Raw genomic sequence first — 9641 nt, forward strand, 5'->3', positions numbered from 1 at the left:
ATTGTCAGAAGCCTTTTGGGACTGACTTAGAGTAATGCCTTGCCCCATATCTCCCTCAGCACTCAACCAAATGCAGCTGCGCAACAGTAGGCCCACTTAATGTGATCTTGCCCGGCTTTCTGAGTGCGAAGCGGCAGAGAGACAAACAGGACAAAGGACGAGTCGGATGACTGATGCACACACATTCGCAGTTATGCACATGCCATAAATAGTTGCCGTGTGTGTGTGTGCTGTTGTGCACATTTAAGAGAAGGAAGTGCTCCTCTGTAAGTCTTGTATCTGAAGATTTTTTTTCTCTCCTCGGCTTCAAAATAAAAAGAAGTTATGAGCAAACAAGAGAACAAATTGTACAATTAACTCAATTTGTATGTGTTACTTGTAAAGGAAGCAAGTGCCGTCTGCCTGCTGAATTGGTTGTAAATTGGATTTTATAGACTAGAAATTTAACTGAAACATAGTGTTGTCAGTCCCTGGGCTGAATGAGCCATCTGCCTTCAAGGGCGGATGCCCGGTGGGCCAGCATCGACATGATTCTATTTATTTTCCTCCATTTTACTTTTTTTATTTTAATTGATTGTGCATTCCATAAAAAAATGACATCAAACCAGTGACGCTTTATGTTTGCATGTTAAGCTAGCAATTTCATGCCACCGTGAAACAACATGAAATTCTTGTCTCAAAAATATTTTATCTGTCAAATCTGTCCCTTCTCTGTACCAACATAGTCTTATTTCTGTAAGATCCAGATCATCTGCGTTCTGAAATCCAGAACATTAGCTATTTGTTTTATTAAGGGTCTCTTTTGCGTTTTAGCTGGAAGTGATTGAGAGGGGAAAGTGGAGCAGGGACAGCCGGCTGATTTAAATCACATTGGATAGAGGGCACATAGATAATTGCTTGTCTGGCCCTATAGTCACGTGGAGCGGGCTGTTATCTTCTACTGGGAGATAAACTAGAGGGCAGCCCACAATGATAACAACATACCTGACTGTCAACAGATGAGATGTAAATGACCCCCCCCCCCCTCATCCCCCCCCCCCCCTTGCACCACTTTCTCCTCTCCCTAGGCCTCCTCCTTGCCTGTTATTGTTCAAATGAGAAGTGAAGTGTTTCACTCATCCACTGCCAACCCAGTTTAATATCTTTGACGTCTATAAACGGAATGAGTTAAGTGGCTTGGAAATCAGTCGACAGAAAAGCAGTTGCAGTGGTCATCCGTGAAGTGTGTTTTGGTGCCTATTTGTCAAGTCTAATCAATAAAGCAAACATGAAGGGCTTTCTTACAGCGATATAATAATGATGCTTCATGGTTTTTGCAGCATCTCCTCAAGATGTCTCTTCCTCCACTCTATCACTTACACTTTTCAAGGTTTGTGGAGGGTTGCCCCACTCAGCAGTTTCAGCAATAAAAGCCCATGTCGGTGCTCATCTGAAACACAGAGAGTCAGTCTTGATTAAATAACCTGACAATGCGCCGAATGTCACTGTTGCCACGGAGACCAAACTGACCTTGGGTGAATGCAAGTAGGAAAAGGACATAGGAGGCGGCACTTGAAAGCAAAAGAAGACCACTTGTGTTAAAACCGGGAGACGGAGAATTACAACTGGAATTATTTTTGTTTTTGTTGCACATGTCCAGCTCATCTGTGACCCTGAACAGGATAAACGGTAGAATAGCCATGCGTGTTTCATGGCGTATTCATCCATCCATTTTGTGCACCTCTTATATTAAAAAAAAAAAAAAAAAAAAAAACCTTTTCAATATACTGACTTGGACTCTACCGATTGGACGAAATGGGGCTTAATGCAACTCGGCAAGAATGCTTTTCACACTGGATATGTCTCAGCCACATTATACAAAAATAATATAATAGTGCCAACAGCACAAGCGGTGACACTTCTCATTTGTGCTCATTCTTATATGTTGCAGCCTCCACGTTTCTACTTATAAATGCGGATTACGGGATTCTTGGAGCATCCGCAGAGAACACAATGCATAAAAAATAGTTTTCCTAATGCCGTGTATCGGATTAAATACTTCCTGGGCCCAAGGGTGCAATAATGGAAGCAAAGTGCAGTGACAAAAAAACTGCTCTGAACTTTTGGCAGGAGTTTAGTGTCTTTATTTTATTTTCTCTGCCTTCTGAAAGACTTAAGTGTAAATGTGACATGGGCTTTGCATCACATTATGGAAATATTTCAATGTAATAGAAGAAAACAGAGAGAGACAGAAAGAGAGAGACAGAGAGAGAGAGAGAGAGAGAGAGAGAGGGAGAGAGAGAGAGAAAGAGAGAGAGAGAGAGAGAGAGAGACATGCAAGGAAGACATGCAGAAAGTGAGAACCATCCCTAAATCGTCACACTTGTTTGTAAGCATAGAATGCATAGTCATCCCCCCCCCCCCTCCCATTTTCCGTCTGTTCTACCTGCTAGATGCTTGACAATGAGTTTTGGTGGAAGACGAATGGGAAGAGGAGCCTTTCATTATTATCATTCCCGCTGTGTTCCTGCGTACGCCTGCTAATTGATTGGCTTTTTCCTCATGATTTCTTTCAGAAAACAATACAGCAGATGAACATTTATTTGCCATTGGGGGGTTGCTTCCATTGCCAGCATCGAGCATCAATTATTAGACCGGCAGCACAACACGTACGTACGTCATGGTGCACAGGCAAGGGGGGGGACTCGCCGTCTTATATACGGAACATTGTTTTATTTTTTACTACCCGGTCCATTATTTATTGTTGTCAATCAATCATGAGCTGACAGGCTCAGCGTTCTTAATAATTTTATAAGCCCGGCCGGGGTGAGACTTTGTGGGCGGGATGGGCAAACTGTTTTCTAATTAGCCAGAATAAAATGGAGAAGAAAAAAAATAGGACAGGAAACAACAGAACAAAAGGCTAAAATCCCTTGATGAAAAATTATCACGCAAATTTGATCCAGGAAGAGGCCTGATAGAAAATGTCAAGGGCAATTTTTTTTCACAGTGTGCACAGCTGATCATATGTCAAATGTTACTTTTCAGAAGCAAATACAATCATCGACAAGGTTTAACTAGTTCTGCTTTAAAGCCGCAGTTCTCAAGCTCGGCGCCTGTATTGATCCAACACAGGTACTATGTCCTACTCCTCACATGCATAATCAAAGTCAGCCGCATTGGGCTCACTCCAATCAATAGCTATTCCGACAGCGTAGCTTCCAGAGCCACAATTCATAATAAATGCAACACCGCAGTATATACACCTGACCTCTTTGTTATGACAGCGCTTATCCGAACATGATCATAACAACGGCTGAAATCGATCAGGGCCAAGTTCACAAGGAGGTGAGTTCACTTATGCCAATTAACAAAGTTAAGGCATCGTATTTTGTGCCACCAGAGAGAAGTGATTTAAAAGGGGGAAGAAAACTCAGAAATGAGTCAAAACACGATCCAACCTAGGTCCCTCTAGCCCACTGGTGTTAAACTCAAGGCCCGGGGGCTAGATACGGCCCGCCACGACATTTTATGTGGCCCGCAAAGTTTGTTGTGTAGGTGATACTATAAAGAATATGAGACGTTCATACATTTATTTAGGTTTTACGGCCCTCTGAAGGAAACTATGACTAGGATGCGGCCCGGGACAAAAATAAGTTTAAATAACCCCTGCTCAAGCCGCTCGACGGCGGCAATCTAGTTTGATCGTAAGGCAATAAAAATGGAGGCCACCTGAAGCCAGCGTGTTTATGCTGAGGTTGTATATATGCCGGGATTGAATTTGCATTTATTTTCTAAAATAGTGATATTAAATTAATCAACTGTATCAAGCATATTTATAATAATAATAATAATAAAAAAATTAAAATCAGTAAACTGTATTAAGCGCATTAATAATAATGAGTTGAGTTCTGCCTTGTGGATTTGCATTGATTGTATGAAACTAAATAAGCTAACAAAATGCTTTTTTGCATTCTAAGGTAAATCCCAAGCGAGGTGCTCTTTAGACAAACACTGCCTGGTTTTGCAAAATACCAAGACATTGTAATTCTATTTAAATGACTTCTCGCAAGGTTAACATTGCATTTTTTGCTGCTTCACTCCAATTTGCCTCATGACTGCTCAGCATCGAGCCGAAGACACATCCAGAAAAGCAGCGGTAAACAGAAAACACTATTGTGCCGGGTTTAATTATTTGTGGCTTCAAGAATGGCCATACATGATGCACATTTTAATCATTCATTTGTAGATTCGATCAGGCCAGTGGTTATATTTTAGCAATTAAACCATGTGATTTTTGTGTAAATATCTCCAATTCCTGTCTTTGCCTAGGCACTTGAAATCCTCCACAATCCAGTTGATGTGTTGAATGGCTTGTGAAGTAAGTGGCATGAAAGAGAAATATCTCCTTCCACCACTGCTCGCACGCACTTCATGTAGCGTTGTGAGTGAGGGATTTGAGTCTGCTCCTTTGACAGCTTGAAAGCCAGCCATCCAATCTTAATCCTATGGGCAAAAATGCTCTCTTGCAAAGGATTCTGTCATCTGCTTTTAACCTCTAACACCAAATGCAAAAAAAAAACACACACGCCTGTTGAAGTTGGACATCTTTTTGCAACATATTTGCGAGTGAGTCACCTTTTATGTGTTGCTATGGTTTTATTTGGCTTTCCTTTTCACACGTTCCCTCTCACAAAACTGATTATTCTGAAATGATTTCTTTCCGGAAAGGAGACATGCTGAATTTTCTATACGATACATTTTTGATGGACATTTCTGTACGAACCCTTCCTTGTCAAACGCGTTATTCGTTGCGGTCCGCATCGTAATCATAGTTTCCCTCGGTGGGTCGTTACGATTGTCAACGTCTTCTATAACAAAACAAATTGATAAATAACGAGCTATGAAATCAGAGACTCGTCAAAACTCTTCAAATATTTTAAAAAGACAAACGGTAATAAGAATTGCAAGCAATATCTCTATTTTTTTTTTTTAAGTGAAAACAATTTGTAATTTTAGTAATAATACAAAGTCTATGCAAAATTTTTCTTCGCGGGCCACATAACATGATGTGGCGGGCCGTATCTGGCCCCCAGGCCTTGAGTTTGACACCTATGTATGGATTAGAGCTTTAATTTGAGAAAAATAAACTCCCTTATTTGACAATTCTCTCCTCCAGCTTCCAAAACCACTAAAGTACAGCAGCATGTTACGCGTTGCATTGAGGATAATTTAATAACACACACACACACTCGGCTCAGCGGATCCTTATCAGAAAGAAATAAAGTAAAACTCCCTTTCCAAGAAAAGAGTCTTGCTCTCAATATTTTAACTCTTTAGTCTCGGGGGAATCAGATGAAATCTGGTGTTTTCTTCCCTTGGTTCCTTAATAGGTCTCCTGGGCTTCCCAACCAATATGTGGGGAAAAAAAAAGAAAGTTTAGGGAGGAAAAAACCCATTGATAATTTCTAATTTATGCATAGGGAAGTTGTTTAAGATACACCTCACTAATGCTGCTCCCTTTCCCCCCGCTATCCCCTAGACATTTTCGGACTTGTTTTGTTTTAGATGCAAAATCTGCAAGATTTTACCTTCTGCCATCGCCATATGTACTTTAGCTCAACACAGATAACCAAATTAGCACACAGGCTTTGTCCTGCTTTTGAAAATCTAAGTGATTCTCTCAAATAAATCTGAGCGCGAACCTTTATTTTAGATCCTAAAGGAAATTTGAAGACACATTCACTTCTTTTCAACAAATTGACATGTAATGATAGCTTGCGTTAGCTGCAAGGCCACCACTCACTGGGAACATATTAACCACTCACATTTTCCTCTGGAGGAAAAAAAAACAATTTAACTCACTTTTTTCATTTCTGTCATTTTTAGCTAGTAAAAAAAAAGGTAAATAAAAAAAAAAAAAATCCCTGACTGAAAGGGCTATTTTGATCTGTGTCCTCAAAAGCTGCCTAGTAGGAGCTTTTGTATGAATCAGATTTTATTGGATAAGGTCTGTGGCAATGATGACAGAATTTCTCCTGGAAAATAATGGTGGTGTTATGTTTGCCAACCACCACAAGTTGTTCCATTGCCAGTTATTTTTACTCTATTAACGTCGAACGGAAACAAAACCACCTGCTGATAGTTGTATGAATAAAAAAAATCTGCAAGAAAAATCTTCTGGTATTCTCATGTGGAAAATCCAGATGTGATGCTCAGCACATTGTCTAGTGTGGGCTTTTTTTTTTTTCCAGGTCAACATGGCTGAGGGTTAGAGTTAGTGGCTGCAATTTGAAGATTGCCGATGAGACTCGTTGTTCTCCCCCCGCAGACCTGTCAAAGTGTCCTTGAGGGAGAAACAGAACCCCATTTGCTCCATAAGATGGGTCTTCACAACTCTGGAGACTGAAGGATTATCCTCTACCTCTTTGAACTTATTTTCCTTTTTTGGTTTTGGGGGAGGGCATTTTCCAGGCAACTTAAAGTAAAAAAATATATATTTGTATAAGTGATTTTATACCAGATTCTACCCAAAGGAGTTAGACGAGAACTGCTTAGAAAGCGCCAATAAAAACGATAATGACAGTTAAAAACATCAAAAAATGTCCGCCAGTAAAACATTGGACTTTTTTGAAGTGCTCTAGCATTCAACATGGGTATTTTATTTAAATATTTTAAAAAATAATATTAAAATGTTTCAAATATTTTAAAAAGTTGATTTTTAAAAGTCAAGATAATTTGCAATTTTTAGTCATGACATGAATTTGATGCACAATTTGTCTCCGTGGGCCATATAAAATGATGTGGCGGGCCGTATCTGGCCCCCGGGCCTTGAGTTTAACACCTATGAGTTACAGGAACAGAAGGAAATTTTGTTTTTCTACTTTTTGAACAAAATATGCTCTACAAAGACCCCCCAAATCCTCTGGTACGCACATAAATTAGGGCCCTATGGACATGCTGGATAGCGCCAAAGTTCGAAGGCAACATGCAAGTAACCGCTTTGATGACTTGCCGCGATGTTCCTCTGCAGTGCTTAGGAAGCTAACAGGCGCTTTTGCATCAACATGTCCCATATTTTTGTTCTTTGAGCTGCCTGGGTCTCACACTGTGCCTTTACAAAGCACACCGCTGTTACAAAATCAGCCTCCATTAGAAGAAAAAAAAAAGTGACCAAAATGAAACACAAAAATACAAATATTGCCAGTTCACAACAACTGCACAAAATGAGATTCAAGCCTCGCAAGGAGAACAAAGAAGCCTTATTGTTTGCCTCCTTTGTCTCCCGGGGTCACAAGCCTGGCTCGTGTCCATCGTCTCTCACTACCCCAAGGCCAGAAGAATATTGTCCTCGTCTTCCTCCAATGTGATCTACCTTCTACAGCGCCATTATTCCAGCTGGGATTATTCTTCCTTTCTTTCAACTTCCTCCCAGTGACAGATGGGACTATAACTCGGATCAAATCCTTGAAGGCAAAGAAATTAGTGCCTTTCATATGGATCCAGAGTCGCCAGACACCAGGGATGCTTGGCAAGAAGTAGGAGATGGGTTGAAGCCTTTCAGTATCATACATCCTTCAAAAAAAAAATTGTAAAAGACAAATACAAGGCGACGATATAATAGGGACGCGCCTGACATATTGTCTCTATTGTTTTGTAGAACAAAAGAGCCGCGTACATCAGTATAAATAGAACGCACAGGGTGACACACACGCTTATGTGTATGTATTCCCCGACTATTATCGTACGCACACTCACACACACACACACACACCTCTGTGGGCTGGTGATAACTGCTCAGCCGTGTGTGCTCCAACAATTGTCAGACTGCCAGGGCAGAGTTAGCCAGTTAGTGAAGAAGAGGAGGATGAAGGAGCAAGCTCTGAGTGGCACCATCGAGTGGGTACAAGGAGAATTGAATGGAGCTGTGGAGAAGGATTGGCAAGCGGGTGAACTGCACGAGGTGGGGTCAAAATGGAACAGAAAGAAAAGGAGTGTACAGGCAAGGGGGATAAATAGGGGCACAAAAAAATGGTCCTAAATCCTCATTTTCAACAATGCGGGGAATAAAAGTTGCCGTGTACTTTACATGGCAGGAGTCGGCTCGCTGGAGTCCATTCGGGGATCATCACATGCAAAATAAGATTTTAGTGGTTGACAAAGGTCTTGTATCTTCTCGTCCACCGACTCAAACTTTTCTCGTGGTTAGCAGCCTGTCATCAACTGAATATGATTTATATGTGATTTCAAGGCAAGGCTGTTTTATTTAAAACCTGCAGATTAAAAACATATTGTTTTTTCACCGTCACACTTTACCTCGTCTCGGATTATGCCAAAGATGCGGAGCAGGAGAGAGAAAAGAATGTGATGTGTGTGTGTGTTTTTTTTGGGGGGGGGCATACTGCAATTGAAACTGTCCTATGACCTCATGGTCAGCAGTCTACTAGCACCACCATGTGGTTGAAGAAGCAGGGTCCACTAGAGAAAAACCGCCTATGCTGGAAACCTTTTGAAGTTGCTCTCATGTCTTGCTGATGTTTTGCAGTAAACACTTCAAGCAGTCGACAGAAAAACAGAACACATGCATACTGTATGTGAATTCACCGAATACACAGAAGCTTGCTTTGAAGTGGGTCCTCCACTATATGGGTCGCTATGGTGATGCTCTATCCTCCATTTGTCCATGTCAACAACTGACCTGCTTTTCTTCACCCCCCCCAAATCCCGCAGCACCAGCAACCCCCCCGCTTCCGAGCTGCACACTTAAAAAACCTTTTAGCTTTGGATAAGGCAACCGGTTCAGGTTATAGGAATGGGCGGAGAGGAGTGATTGATGACATGAATGTCAAGTCTGTCATGTGACTTTTAGACATATATAATTAAAATCAAGTAATATCATAACATATTCTGGCTCTGATATAATAATAATAATAAATCAAAACCATTTAATAATTCAATAATTTTAAGAAAAACATTTAAGAATAAATATATAATAAATAATTTCGTTTTTTTTGTATCCAAGCTTCATTTGAAGATTCATTATGAGGGCACAGATTTTCTTGAATAAACGCTATCTTGGATGTCCACAAAATTTAAGTGCAAGCAGAATCTTGGAGACATTGTGCGCAATCAGCGCGTAATGACCCGCTGCCACCCAACTGTCGTTTTATGAAGTACGTACATCCATTGGACACATATCGCGACGCTGACATGCACTTAAGCCGGCTTCGAGTCCTATTCTTCAAGTGTCGGCTCTGTGAATTTTCTCCACAGGGTTGCAGGATGGAAACAATTCCGTCTCTTAAGTCTTTGACAAAGCTGCTTTTTTTTGTATGTCCACTTGAAAATGGAATTGAAATTGATCAGTCTGTTTCAAAACAGCGACAAATGTGAGAATAGAAGATTAAAAATTATACATAAACAAAAAGGAAATCATTCCAATCAATTTATTTCATTGCTTGTCCCCCCAGTTACGTAAATGAAGAATAAAAAAATATATAAATAATTAAATAAGAATCATGAATAAAAAATAAATAAATAGATAAATTAAATAAATAAATAAATAAATAAATAAATAAATAAGAATGAAAAATGAATGAATTAAAAAATCTAAAGATAATACTAAAGTATATCGACAATCTAATCAAGACCAAACTATACGA

The sequence above is a fragment of the Syngnathus scovelli genome, chromosome 4, assembly GCF_024217435.2.
Source record: "Syngnathus scovelli strain Florida chromosome 4, RoL_Ssco_1.2, whole genome shotgun sequence".
Classification (NCBI taxonomy): Eukaryota; Metazoa; Chordata; class Actinopteri; order Syngnathiformes; family Syngnathidae; genus Syngnathus; species Syngnathus scovelli.